The sequence below is a fragment of the Protopterus annectens genome, chromosome 12.part0 (genome assembly GCF_019279795.1).
Source record: "Protopterus annectens isolate FY-2018-M chromosome 12.part0, PAN1.0, whole genome shotgun sequence".
Lineage (NCBI taxonomy): Eukaryota > Metazoa > Chordata > Ceratodontiformes > Protopteridae > Protopterus > Protopterus annectens.
The window spans coordinates 95,463,694-95,478,693 of record NC_056746.1 but is presented as its reverse complement, the minus strand read 5'-3'; the positions used below and the strand labels follow the sequence as shown (position 1 = coordinate 95,478,693).

The 15,000-nt window shown below is 37.8% G+C and overlaps 1 protein-coding gene across 1 annotated transcript in view; it reads left to right on the top strand.

Annotated features, from left to right (window-relative positions):
• RPL3L (ribosomal protein L3 like) overlaps positions 1-15,000 on the top strand; it is a 223,020-nt gene that overhangs the window by 2,149 nt on the left and 205,871 nt on the right. The window lies entirely within an intron of this gene.

The window sequence follows — 15,000 nt, the reverse complement described above, 5'->3', positions numbered from 1 at the left end:
TGCATTAGTAGATGTTGAACATTGAGCTTTTGAAAAACTGTATCAATGGTTTTGTCAAATTGGTAATAGAATGTGTTACTGGTGCTTAGAAATTCAAAGAAATGGAGGTGAAGTAAGGAGCTAGGTAGGGCAGAAAATGTTAATATTAGAGGTAAGAGGTGGGGTATAAAGCAGGTTCAGAGACAATTATATGGGGCTTTCATGAGGTTTGTATTAGAAGTGTAAAGTTGGGGGTGGCCAATGTCACAAAAGTATGTATATAGCAGGGAGATGCTAGAAAAAAATATTCAGGTATTGGTGAAGACTGGTTCTGGGGCACAGGATTCTGAATGAAGAGAAATGGTTTGATGATATGGCAAACTGAAGATAACAGGGGCATTTATCCTGGAGATAAACAGGAGCAGATCCATTGATCTGACAGGTGAAGTTTTAGTTGTGTTTTAAATGTGCTTACATTCTGAATGGATTTCAGTGGTACTGGGATGTGGTTCCACAGTTTGGCTACACTATTTGAATATAGAGTCACCTGCAGTATTAGATGATTTGGTTATAGTGGTTAGGGATTTTTTTTCTAGAGCTTAAAATTCTGTTGGGAGAATAGTGTTGGATGAAGTTGTTAAGGGCTGAGTAATTGTCTGGCTTATAGAGAAGTCTATGTACTGTAGTTAGCTGAGAAAGAGCTAGAAGATGTTGCAATTCTAACCAGTTTAATTTTCTGAGGTCTAGGCAATGGTGCATTTTATTGTTATAGTTTACTGCAGATTAGGCTGTTTTATTATAACATTGTCCAAGTTTAGACAGTTGTGAGACCTGAAACTAAGTGAAGACTGGGGCAGCATTGAGGAGAGATGACAGTAAGAAAGTAACGTCTATACATCTTCTGTCTGTGTCAATGAGGTAGGTTTCTGCTCTGTATAATGTACTTATTTTTTATATTTTTAGTCACATGATACATAGAGGTCGAATTTCAAATGGTCATCTACTGTGGCACCAAGTGTTTTTTGGCAGAGACAATAGTGAATAGCATTGTTTTGGTAGAGATTTGTTTTGGTGTAAAGAGCATTAATTTTTTATTTTTTTAGGGTGTAGAAGTAGAGATTTTAGACAGCAAATCAGGGATGAGTCATCAGCGTATTGAACTAGAATACCATTTATTTGTAGCAGTGTAGAGGCCATTTATGAATATGTTGAAAAAGTATGGGTCCTGGCATAGATCCTTGTAGGTCACCAATACTTACTGGGAAGAAGGTGAAGAAATAATTTTGTTCCATTTCACTGCTTGTGCTCTGTTTGAGATGTAGCTACAGAACCATTGGGTGAAGAGTTAGAGAGCTTTAAGGATGACAACTTATGTAAGAGTTTCTGGTGGGAGACAGTATCAAAAACTTTTGATAAGTCTATGGGTGGAGGTTAGATTTCAAGAGCTCTGATGAAGATGGACGCTGTATTGGGTTTATACAGAGGCCAGTTATCTATTAGACAGAAAAATGTATTCATATGCAACTTTTGAACTATTATTTTGGTAAGGTAATTTGCCTATAGTTTAAAAGATGTGTATTGAATCCACTATTGTGTGGTCAAATAATGAACATTTTTTGTCTGTAGTAAGGGGACCTTATTTTCATACATACATGAGTTTATCAGAACTGAAACTGGACATGCAATAGCCTTACCTGCTATTTTAAGGGGTCTACTTCATTTAATTGAAAACTCATTTCACTGAAACTCATTTCGTTAAAAACTCCTTTCACTGAAACTCAGCTGCCTAAGCACAATTCACTCAAAGCTCACTTTGTTGAAAACTCATTTGACTGAAACTCATTTCACTGAAAGTTTATGCCCTGCTCCCCACTGTAGTGTGATCCTGGAGTTAGTATATATAGATATATATATATATATATATATATATATATATATATATATATATATATATGTATATATAGATAGATATATATATATAGTAAAGGGGGTGTGGGGGTTGTGAAGGGTGCAGCTCCCCACATAATTTGGGTATATACTGTCTTCTGGAAAGAGTTGTTCTTTCAACTTGTAAGTATCCATGTCTATGGTTTACAATATTTAAAATGGGTGGGAGGCTATGCCCCCAACACCCCCCCCCTTACTATATATACTAACTCCAGGATTGCACTACAGTGGGGAGCAGGGCATATACCTTTCGGCGAAATTAGTTTCAGTCAAATGAGTTTTCATTGAAGTGAGTTTTCAGTGAATTGTGCTCAGGCAATTCATTTTCAGTGAAATGAGGATTCGATGAAATGAGTTTCACTGAAATGAGTTTTCAGTGAAATGAAGAAGACCCCTAAGATATTCAGCAGGTAGATTGTCAGGAGTAGTTAGAGTGGGCTTCAGTTGTTCGAGGTATTTTTGATAGTATCTTTTGGAACCGATTGGAAAGAGAAACATTGGTGGAGGATTTGACTGTGTAGGGACATCTAAAGCTTGATTCGTTGCCTGATTAGTTGATGACTGTACCTTTTTTTTAAACAAGAAACATTTTTATTGAATTATCATGTATGACACAGGCAGCTTTACATTTATATAAATGAAAATAAACCATACTGACACAATTTCAGTGGTATTGAATTGGCTGGCTATGATATCATTTTGTTTCTGTGTGTAGTATTGTCTGTGTAACTTATCCTGGATTTAACCAGGGCTTTTTTTTGTGATGGTACACGCAGGTACAATGTACCAGCACCTCGACCACATTAGCAGCATCTTCTCCTTTAAGGAAAACCATGTGCGCATCGCACGCTAACACAGAGGTAAAAAAGTGCAGAATTTAAACTAGCCATTCCGAGAAATTCAGAGAGAGAGAGAGAGAGAGAGAGAGAGAGTGTGTGTGTGTGTGTGTGTGTGTGTGTGTGTGTGTATGTGTGTGTGTGTGTGTGTGTGTGTGTGTGTATATATATATATCTATGTAAAATGAGTGAGTGTGAGAGTGTGTGTGTGTGCTGGGTATATAATTTAAACCAGTGGTTCTGTTTGTTTCTGTAGTATAGAGAAAGTGTGTGCATGCATGTGTATGTATGTAAGTTAAACTAGCTGTTCTATTCTTATGCGAGATAAAGTGTTTGTATATGTATGTAAAATGAGTGTGTGTGTGTGTGTGTGTGTGTGTGTGTGTGTGTGTGTGTGTGTGTGTGTGTGTGTGTGTGTGTTTGCTTTATGAGAGAGAAGGTGTGTTTTTGTGTGGGTTTTGCTGTGTGAAAGATTAGGGGTGAGTGTGGATACTTCTCAACCTCTTAAGTGCAAGAAATTTGGATAAAGCCTGGCATAATGGGGAAATAAAAAGAGGGACAGATTTTAAAGATTGCTCTTATAAACTTAGAGAGTTGATAGAATAATAGCATTTGTGTTTTTCTGAAGGATATGAAGTCTGAAACTCAAGTGTATGTCATTATTTAGTGAACGCAATCCTCAGATCTTATCAGAGATTTGGCAGAAAACCACACATTTTATGAGGAATAGACCAAAACATGACAGAAAAATCTGTACATTCTGTGAAAATCTGGATAGTTGAGAGGTGTGTGTGTGTGTGTGTGTGTGTGTGTGTGTGTGTGTGTGTGTGTGTGTGTGTGTGTGTGTGTGTGTGTGTTGCTGTGTGAGAGGTATGACATGTAATGCCCTAGTTGTAGGGGGGCAGGTTAGTCAGTTAATTTGATCAGGCTTGACCCTGTAACATGGTTACAGGAGACAAGAGCCTGAATCCTCTACACCAACTACCAGACTACTGAAGGAATTGTGAGCTTCAGTTTTGACAAGAGCATGAATCCTCTACACTGACTACCAGACTGCTGAAGGAGTTGTGAGTTTGAGTTTGAGTACATTTTCAGGGAATTATGAGTTTCTGTTTTTCAAGGGATTGAGTTTCAGTGCATTTTCATGGAAATGTGAGTTTCAAGAGACGAGAAATTTACTGTTGCTCATGCTAAGTCTGTTTTCAATGTGTAACTAACTTGTTTTGTTTAGCAAATGGCAGTCACTGTTTGTGCTGTAGAATTTGAAAGCGGTGTTAGTAGCATAATTACTTGTTGTTGGTTTGTCAGTCATTTCCTATTCCAATATTACCACTTTACCATTTTTTGAGTGTAACACAATATAGGCAATTAATTCTTTAAGGGAAGAAGACACTGAATTTGTAGATGAAACACTGAAATGTAAAGTTGCTTGCCAGTAGCAACCTCTTCATTAGTTACAGAGCTCTTTAATGTGGAATTATTCGGATGGCTTTTACTTCTGCGGAGATTGCGCTTATTTACTGATATTGATGGATTGTATTGACAGAAGTTTAAGTGGCCTTTTATGGTTGAAATTTACTGAAACTGGTAGTTTTGTCATTATTGGTTCATTATGTTTTGTTTTATTGCTTGCTGGAAGAATGTTCAAAGGTACAAATGTAAAACACATTGCAACAAGTGGTGCTGTTTTATACAAGGGATATAATTTAATACAATCAATCAGTACGATAAATCAAAGAATTATGAAACATGTATGCATGTCCCTAAAATGTGTGCAAGGAGCCCATAGTTTGAAAACAGCCCAAAGGTAAACTTAATCCTCCAATGGCTAGATGCATTTTATTTGCATGTGGGTTTTAATGCCGTTTTCAATGAATGCGAGTTTCAAGGGCAGAGAAGTTTACTGCTCGTGCTAAGTCTGTTTTCATTGCGAGACTGTATTGTTTAGAAAATGGTTATCAGTGTTTATGTTGATTTATTTCAATATCTGTAATCACTGTAGAACTAAATAAGAAAACCATATACACTGTTATAGGTTTGAACTGTGTTTATGGTAACTGCAGAGAAATAGCCAAGTAATGGAACACTAGAATGGCTGGGCAGGGGGCTGCTGTGGGGGGGTGGGGGATGCAGGGCATTATATCTTTTTTACTTCTTAGCCTAATTAACCTCCTATACCACTGATTACTCATAGCATATCTGCAAGATTTGTCCTAAATTTACAGAATCTAAAATGTCCTTCACCTCAAAACCCTGTCTTAAAAAAAGAGCACAAATGAATAATAACATTTTGAAATTATTATCCACTATCTTACTTAATAATTTGCTTTGAGAAGTGACTTCAATTGTATTATTAAGAGAGATTTTATTTATTTATTTTTCATAAAAGAGGATTTGGAGAATAAAGAAGTATTTTTTTTGGGGGGGTGGGGGTTTGACCCAAATGCAACGTATGCATACCTCCACCTTTTTGTTTAAAAAAACAACACTGGATTTAACAGTTTATTGACTGAGGCCTAGAACAGGTTTGAATTATTAGTGTTTATGTTGATAATTAGTGGTGAGGAATCCTTTTATGTTGCGCAACTTATAAGTAAGGACATGACATCTAGGTCCAAAGAGGTCATTATCCCACTGTACTTTGCTATCAGACCAATCACAGAGTACAATGCTTCCTTTGCTATGTACCTGACCAGGCATATGCAGCAACTAGGCTGACCTCAGAGGTTCCTTACAAAAAGAATACAAGACGTAACAAACCTGCCTTAGGCAGAGCACCTTAAAGCCCTTTTCCTCTGCTCAGTCTACTATAGATTGCTGAGGGGTGATCTATGCCTGGCTTACAAGGCAACCACAAACTCCAGACTTACGAATCTCCAATATATTCATAAAGAGTACCAAAAATACAAGGTCTAGGGTCCTGAATTGTGTCTGTGACTTAAACAGAGCATGCTGGAGAGACAGATATGTGTCCCAGAGACTGCCCCTCCTGTGGAACAGTCTTCCCATCCATGTGAAGCTGAGTTCATGTATTACCCAGTTTAAGTGTAGCCTAGACCAGTGGCTGGGGAATAGGAGATTTACACTGGGCCTGGCACCCCTGTCCCTTCTGGAGAGAAGTAGCTTATAAATGTCTGGCTCTCAATGTCTTGTTTGGATGCAGGACATCATTATTCTTTTGGGACAACTTGGCTAGGCTTAGAAAGGCCCCCGGGATCATTATGCTAGTAACAATCTATGAATTTATGTCCTGCTGGTGATTAATAGATTTTCTTATCTTTGGCGATAACCTGTTTACTTAGGTTTCTTAGCTGTCTATATGCTAGGAAAGTAGAAGCTGCTTTATTTTTTGCCCAGATATTCCATGCTTTGTCTCTTGCTTTCATGATTTGTTTAGTTGCTAAGGATTGCCAAGGGGTAGGGTTGGCTTTGACTCTTTTTATTTTGAAGGGGGCTAGTTTGTTTAGGACACATAGGAAGATTTTGTTGAACTCAGAGATAGCACCTTTAGTGATTCCCAGTTAAGGAGATGTAGTGTATTAATAAAAGTGTCTTCATGAAAAGTAGTACATTTTCTTGGGTCTATTTTATGTGCTCGAAGTTCGAGAATATCAAATACGATATTCTCGACACGAGTGCACCGAAAGCGCAAAACATCGAAAATGTAAACGGAAATCTCAGTTGGTGGAAATTTCCATTTATTTCAATGTAGTGTGATCTCAGAGTTGGTATATTTAAGTAGCGGGGGGTGTGGGGGGTGCAGGGTGGCTTGCCCCCCTGCCTACACTAGTTTAATTTTTTTTTTGTTTAATTTTTTTTTGGACATCGATCGTTTAATAGTTCAATGCATATGATTCGATCCATATGCATTCGAGCTATTAAGCTTTCGAGGTCCTAAAGTAGACCCCATTTTCTTACCAGACTATAATAATGTACTTCAGGGCTGTTGTTTTGGTACCTTGTAGACTGGTAAGTGATCACTTAGGTTGTCTGGCAAAGTTCCATGGGATGATATTTTATTAGGAGAGGATATTAGGATCCAATCGAGGATTGATTTTCTGGATGCAGCTTTGTTATGAATTGTTAATAAAAATCACACCGCTACTCCACAGCTGTGTAAGTTTAAAAGGAGTTTAAAATTGCTTGAAAGCGTTCCAAATGTTTGGTTGAGCACCAAACAAAACAGTTCTTCTTAGTGAGGGCACTATCGTTTGCAAAATACAAAAGTCCATATTGTTATAAGTGCAACTTGTTATAGTCAAAGCCCTTGAATGCGTTTAACACGCCTAGATGTTTATGACCAAAAAGAAAATGCTCACATAAATACAGAATCCAGTTTGAAGATAGGATTAACTTACAATTCTTGTTGATTTTCCAAGGTCGCTCATTATTTAAGGAACATTGACGTTCCTGTTAGCTGTGTAAATGTAGAACCTTGTAAATATCACTCAGGTTTCATCCAAAAAAGTCTTCTGCTTTGTAACTCGGCACCAGAGTGTTGAGCAGCAGAATGTAACAGACTGACATGCTAGGTTTTCCTTGAAGCAAAGCGTGAATGAACTGAAGGCACTTGGCAAACAAACAATTCTTGAGCCAAAGTGTTGAGCAGATGTGGTACAACAGCCAGTTTGCCTTCAAACAAAACTTGCAATTGCTGAAATTACTCAATATTGCGAGCAGTTCTTAAAACAAAATTAAGCAGCAACAAAGTATTCTGTTGAGTACAAAGTACTGGTAGAACTTCCCACAAACACACAATAAGCGCTTTCGGAAATTCCTTCATCAGATCATACTAAACAGGGACACCATTGCTTGAACTTATACTACAGTCTTGACCAATAGTATTTAACAGACAACACCTTCTTAAAGATTGGCTTTATCCACTTATTTTCATTTATTTATGACACACCTACCATTCAACCAATGGTAGGTCTTCTTGCTTTAAGTATGGGTTTAAGCGGAATAATGGCATTAAGACCAGGAGCTCGATCTGCTCGTAGGTTCACCATCCACTTAGTTTCACAGGTTTCTATTTTATTAACAATGTCACCTCTTTTAATATCTTCAGATATTTTTTCAATAACTTTAAATAGAAAGCTGTGGTTAGGAAACTTAGATACATGTACCACCAAGGCATTGTGGATATCTCCCCTTCTAATATCTCCTATATGTCGCAGAATTCTCTTTCTAAAATTCTGGTTGTTTTTTCCAACATAAAAGGAGGAACATTCTTTGCAAGTGGCCAGATAAACAACATTTTTAGTAGCACACGTGGCCTTGCAATTAAAAGTAAAATCTGTATTGGTTCCTGGGCAACTAAATGTATTACTACTACTGTAAATAAAAATCACACCGCTACTCCACAAAGTCTTCTGCTTTGTAACTCGGCACCAGAGTGTTGAGCAGCAGAATGTAACAGGCTGACACGTTATGTATCACCTATAACACAGACAATAGGCAGATCAGAGAAATCATTGACAAATTCTGGCCGATTCTTACTCAAGACTCTAAGCTACGCTCTATAGTGGGAGATCAACCGCACTATAGTTATAAAAATAAGAAAAATATTAAACGTCTCCTATGTATGAAAGATAGCTTTCAAAGATCTACTACAGTAGGAAGAAAAGGAACTTTTCAATGTGGTAACTGTTCTGCCTGTAGATATATTGATAGTAGTAATACATTTAGTTGCCCAGGAACCAATAGAGATTTTACTTTTAATTGCAAGGCCATGTGTGCTAATAAAAATGTTGTTTATCTGGCCACTTGCAAAGAATGTTCCTCCTTTTATGTTGGAAAAAAACAACCAGAATTTTAGAAAGAGAATTCTGTGAAATATAGGAGATATTAGAAGGGGAGATATCCACAATGCCTTGGTGGTACATGTATCTAAGTTTCCTAACCACAGCTTTCTGTTTAAAGTTATTGAAAAAATATCTGAAGATATTAAAAAAGGTGACATTGTTAATAAAACAGAAACCTGTGAAACTAAGTGGATAGTGAACCTACGAGCAGACCGAGCTCCTGGTCTTAATGCCATTATTCCTCTTAAACCCATACTTAAAGCAAGAAGACCTACCATTGGTTGAATGGTAGGTGTGTCATAAATAAATGAAAATAAGTGGATAAAGCCATTCTTTAAGAAGGTGTTGTCTCTTAATTTAAATGCTATTGGTCAAGATTGTAGTACAAGTTCAAGCAATGGTGTCCCTGTTTAGTATGATCTGATGAAGGAATTTCCGAAAGCGCTTATTGTGTGTTTATGGGACGTTCTACCAGTACTTTGTACTCAACAGAATACTTTGTTGCTGCTTGATTTTGTTTTAAGAACTGCTCGTAATATTGAGTAATTTCAGCAATTGCAAGTTTTGTTTGATGGCAAACTGGCTGTTGTACCACATCTGCTCAACACTTTGGCTCAAGAAATGTTTGTTTGCCAAGTGCCTTCAGTTCATTCACGCTTTGTTTCAAGGAAAACCTAGCGTGTCAGCCTGTTACATTCTGCTGCTCAACACTCTGGTGCCGAGTTACAAAGCAGAAGAGTTTTTTTTTGGATGAAACCTGAGTGATATTTACAAGGTTCTACATTTGCACACAGCTAACAGGAACGTCAATGTTCCTTAAATAAAGCTTTGCTATATGAGCAACCTTGGAAAATCAACAAGAATTGTAAGTTAATCCTATCTTCAAACTGGATTCTGTATTTATGTGAGCATTTTCTTTTTGGTCATAAACCATCATTTTTCTGCAACCTTCCCTCCCTCCGTCCCCCGGACCTTGTCCTGTCTTTTCAGGTTTGGTTAATTGGGCCGAGTTGCTTATGTTTTTAGTTGCAGCAAACTCGATCTGAGGGAAGATAGGAGATGGTAGGGCATTATGGGTAAGGGGAGGAGCTCGGAGCTTGGAGCAGATGCTAGAAAAAAAGTTGCCGGCTTGGATCCGATACGGATCCGAATACCCACAGGTTGCAGAAAAATGAAGTATAACTACTCAGATGGAACGTTATGGTGAGTACATAACTTCTTTTTAGAGCTGATGAGTTTTAAGGGGAGGCCCAGGGGAGGAAGACTGATGGTGATCAGTGGCTTCATTATACTCTTCACTAACAAGGAAGTCTTCACTTCTCAAATGAAAAAGTGCAGTCACTGAGAAAAGGGTTCATATAGGGTGGCTTTGATTAGTAGATACTTCTACTGAGTATTGGAAGTGCATTCAGGTCCTTTATACACCCCAAAATGAGATCCAGCCAGCCAAGTGGCACTGATGGGTAAAGGCCTGCCTATGACCCAGGTGACCTAAGTTTGATTAAAAGCTTGCATACCTGACAGTGCTTGCATCGTGGATGGATGTGTCTATCCTGGTGAGAGGAACTGAGCCTAGTGTTTTTCTAGTAGAACTCTGGCACAGCCTGGAGCTCAGAGGAATAACACAGGACTGGAAGGGGAAGAACAAAACAGGTATGGCCTCCTTATGGGCCCAGGAATGGAACATGGACTCAGTTACTTCCCTTTACCCACTTAGCCTAATGTAGCTGTTGGCATGAGGGTAGGACTTAAGGTTACAGGAAAACCCAGCATGGCTACAGTATGATGATGCCAGTTCCCTCAGTTTTTCTCCCTGAAGAAGGGGTTATAGAGAGGGCCAATGATCTGAAGTCACCAGTAAATTGGACACCCCAAAAATATGAAGTATGAAATTCAGTTCAAAGGTGTCTAAATGGTTTGGAGAATAAAAACAGAGTGAACACAATGCTGTAAGTGGCAGTGCAGACTGGCATTGGGAGGAAGAGGAGGAAGGAGAAGATGAAGAAGAATGCTGTAGTAGTTTGTGGGCGAGGTCAGGGAAGATCTGAGAAAACAACTTATGATGAAACTAAGGGACAGTAAGAATGGTAGCAGCAGGAGATAAGAATAGAAATATTCTGCATATGAGATTTAAAGAGATGAAAAAATACTCTTTTCACAAGTGGCTGAAAAGAGGAGGGAGCATAACATTGATCTGTTGGACGTAGGGCTTATATGTATAACAGTGAGCTGCAATAGTTAGCTCTTCTGTAGGGTATGCCTAGGAAAGGTGTAGAGGTGGGAAGGGATTGTCTGACAAGAAGGAGGCTGTACTACTCCAATGACCTCTAGGATGGAAGTATTAAAAAAACTGAAATGCTAACTAGGCCTAATGGTTTATCCTTCTGGATACTAAGTAAGCTGGACTAGCTACTGACTGGACTTATTAGGTTGCTTAGTGTGTTTCTAGAAATTTCAGAACAGAAGTACCAGAAGGCTAAAGCTTGGTAAGAGTAAAGAGGGGGGGGCGTAAGATGGGGGGGGGGTCATTTTGCAAAAAAGCGGCTTTGAAGTGCCACAGAACTCAGTGTCTAGGGCCATAATTGTTAATTTGTTCTGCTTCTGCCATCACTCACAAGCTCAGAAATAGAGCAATTCTTTACAGAGGACATCTCTGGAACCATCTTTCACACAGAGTTTTGCTGGCTGCTTACTGTTGGACCTGCATAAACGTTTAGCCAGAGAAGAGTAATGGTAAATGGGGGTTCAGTGCCAACAAGTGTATGGTGATGGACTTCAGAAGAAGAAGAAGAAGAGGTTGTCCAGAGAGTATTATTATTTAAGAAGATAATTTTAGATATGATGGTTAAAGAACAGGACCTGATAAATATAATCTTGTCTAGGATGACTTTCCCTTCCCATTGCTTTAAGATGATGGCCAACAGAAGGAGAATGTTTTGGTGACTTACCATGGGGATGGAGTTATAAGCTGATAGATGTCATTTTTTTATTTTATTTTTTGCATGTGGTATTGGTAAAACCCAAAAGAAAAATATTGTATTCTTGGAGGAATTTGCCTTAGAGGATGATGTAAGCACACAGCTCATACTGCAGAGAAGGACTTGCTCTTGGAAAGTCAGCTTTTGAACAAATGACATTTCACTGGAGTTCCAGTTGCTGTTCTGAGACCTGTGATAAGTGACTGGCACTTACTGCATTTTTTGCCAGCATGAGCAGGAAAAAACAGTTAAAAACTAATATGGTACTGAATTCATGGCAGCAGAAGTATTTACTTAGAAAACACAGTAAGAGACATTCAAAAGAACTGATGGTTGCAGCATTATTTGCCCTAGAATCACAGGAATAGGCATCTTCATAGAAAACCGTAAGTATTGTTTTCATTCACATTTTTTTCACTTAGTACAGCCAGCTGTGCATATGCTGAATTGAACAGGTACATCATTTACTGTGGGGGATAAAATATGTTGGAAACTGATGCTGGGTCAAGGGATAATGTGATTATGGATAAAGGCAACACCTTGCTGGGTTCTAATGCTTTGGTCTCTGCTTCTTTACTGAATAACAATCCAGAGAATGTGTGGGTGGTAATACTTTTGAAGGAGCATCACTTGTAGCTCATCCAAGGGTATTAGAAACTTTAAACCATGGTTCCTGTATTAAAATGTTACCCTGTTCCAGTTGAAATAGTTACTTAATGCCGTCCTTTTCTAATTCTATAGCAACCCAAACTGAGGCTTCTGCATTTTCAGCTCCCATATGGATTCACAATTTACTCACTAAATTGGATGACTGAAATTAAGCTATGAGGTTCTTCCAATTTTTTTTTAATTGAAAATTGCTGTTAAAAACTTCTACAGTAGACTGCAGTAAAAAGGTTTAGGAAATGACCGAACAATTCATCCAATTTACTCAGGGCATTTTAGCTGCACAACAAGATATGCAAGTTTTGTACTCAGTGGTAACATTTCTGTAATTTTCATTTAAGTCTTTCCAGCAAAAGACAATACATTTAGAATCCAGGTCACTAAATTATAACTTGCTGCTTGTAGACTTTTCAGAACACAGGTCAACATGCAATCATTAAGCAATAATCCACGCCTGGGTGTGGGTAATGCTGGATTTACCCATGGTTGGTGTGGTTTGGTCACGAGGGTGAAGCCCGAGTGACCAAACAAAGACAACCATGGGTAAACCCAGCATTAGCCACACCCAGAAGTGGGTTATTGCTATTATACAATGACATTATTTAAGAAAAAAAAGACTTACTTTTCTTAAATAATGGCAATGTACAATGCCTCCGTGCTGCCCTTCTGCAGCTGTCCAGTATCCTGGGGAAGTTCTGATGTACTGCGTATGCGTATGCTTACACAGTACATCAGAGCTGTGTGTAGAGGAAGCAACGGAGAAAGGAAGATCCCCGTTGCTTTTTTTTTTAAGATATCTCACTATGTTAAACTCATTTAACATAGTGAGATTACAGCAATGGAGCTCTTCCGTTCTCCGTTGCTACTTAACACACAAAAAAAAAAATAATCAAGACTTATACTAATGGAAAAAGTCCGGGCAACCGGACCTTTTTCCATTAGTATAAGTCGGATTTACAACGGGCACGCTGGTCAATCAGCATGCATATTTTGGAATATTAATGGAGGGAGGGTCATTGTATAATTGTTCATTTAATTTATTTGATTTTTTCTGAATAGATTCAAAAAGACACAAAATAAATCACTGTCAACTTTCTGTTATAGAGAAATGTTTACCTCTTTTACAGAAACAATATGTTGTTAATAAGAAGCTGTAAAGGAAAAAGAAAATGTTAACAAACTAGGCATCCTTGCCTGTATTTTAACAACTTCAGAAATTGCTGAAACAGTTTTTGTTGCTGTTGTTTTTGTCAGTCAGAAATATATTGTTTTGCTAGGGAATCCACTCAAGATTTGCATTTATTGCATCTCTGCAATTTAATTATAAATAAACTCACATTTCAGTCTCCTAAGGATGCAGAGTTAGAAATAATGGTCTTTAACTTTTTTGAGTGGCTAAATCTTCCCAAGAGCCAAAATGTGTGGAAAATTGTTTGTCTCTAGGGACATTTTTCTTTGTTTTGTTTTTTTTTTTTTTTTTTCTGTTCTTTGTGGCCTGTGTGGCTGATGACATGTACCATCATGGCTTTTAGTAACAATAAGAGCTTCTTGCGGATATGCATTTACTAATGAGTGTCAACCTCCAAAATTTATTCATGATTTTCTTAGTACAAACAAAAAGATTTGGCAGTGTTCATTTAATTCATTTTCCCAGTTCCGTGATATGACATATGTATATTTCTGAATCACATATGCCAAGCTCCTCATCTTAATATTGTTGCTCATTACCATGTTATTATATTGCAATTAGCGTATAATACAGGCAGCATGACTGTTTGGCATTCTCCACTTGTGGTAAGTGTGTTTCTGAATCACTCACGCCATGTTGGTTGTTCTTTGTGCAAATTCACTCACCACAATACAGTAACGTTTTCTGAACCCCAGACAAAATTTAATTGTATGTCGGCCCCCACTATTAGCACAAGACCACTGCATAGTGTTACTGTGGATTTTCATTTTTATTCTGTTTTTTTTTTTTTATTTCTCCAAATCTTTTGGGTGATGGGAATGGACCCCATTCATAAGTTAAAGTACGATTAAAGTTCATGTAATTAGTACTGTTTCAATCTTTGATGTCAGCCAGTAGTTCTCTGCTGTGTGACTGTGGTGCTGGTATATAAAAGCTTGGGAAATGTTGGGCACTTGTCCCCCCACCCCCACATGGGGGCTGCAGGGTACCTGCTCCCCTGGAAACCCCCTTTTTTGCAATGTTTTTTGCCATTTACAAGTTAAGTTTAATCGACTTAAAAAATCATTACAATTTTACTCATAGTACAATCATCCAAACTAACAAAGGGTAAAGCCAAAACAACAATAATGACATTTTTAAGACTTTGTTTGTTAGTCACAATAAATTAGTGTAAGTAAAGACAAATTTAATTAGGAGGATGAAGTATTTATTTCAGTGCTGAGTCTCATCTATACAACAGAAAATCAGATACAAAAATTTGTAGCAGCTTCCAATACAGAAGAAGCTTCTGTCCATGGGCCTCCAATGAAAGTTATGCTGATTAAACCCATTTTACCTGCATTGTAGTCAGTTCAGCAGTATCCAGGCCAACAAATCCATTTATTATAACATAGCTGTATTTTTGTCTGTTGAATAAAATGTTTGCATATCATTAAAATAAAAATAATCATTAAAATAAAATCTCTTCTACAGAAACGTAAACCTTTTTTGCTCTCCTTCCTTTGACAACCTTCTCCCACAATTTCACAAACTTGTAGCCAGTCCTTTAGCTTAACCTATTTCTATCCTCATCAACCATTCTATCAAGGAAGCCTCTGTCC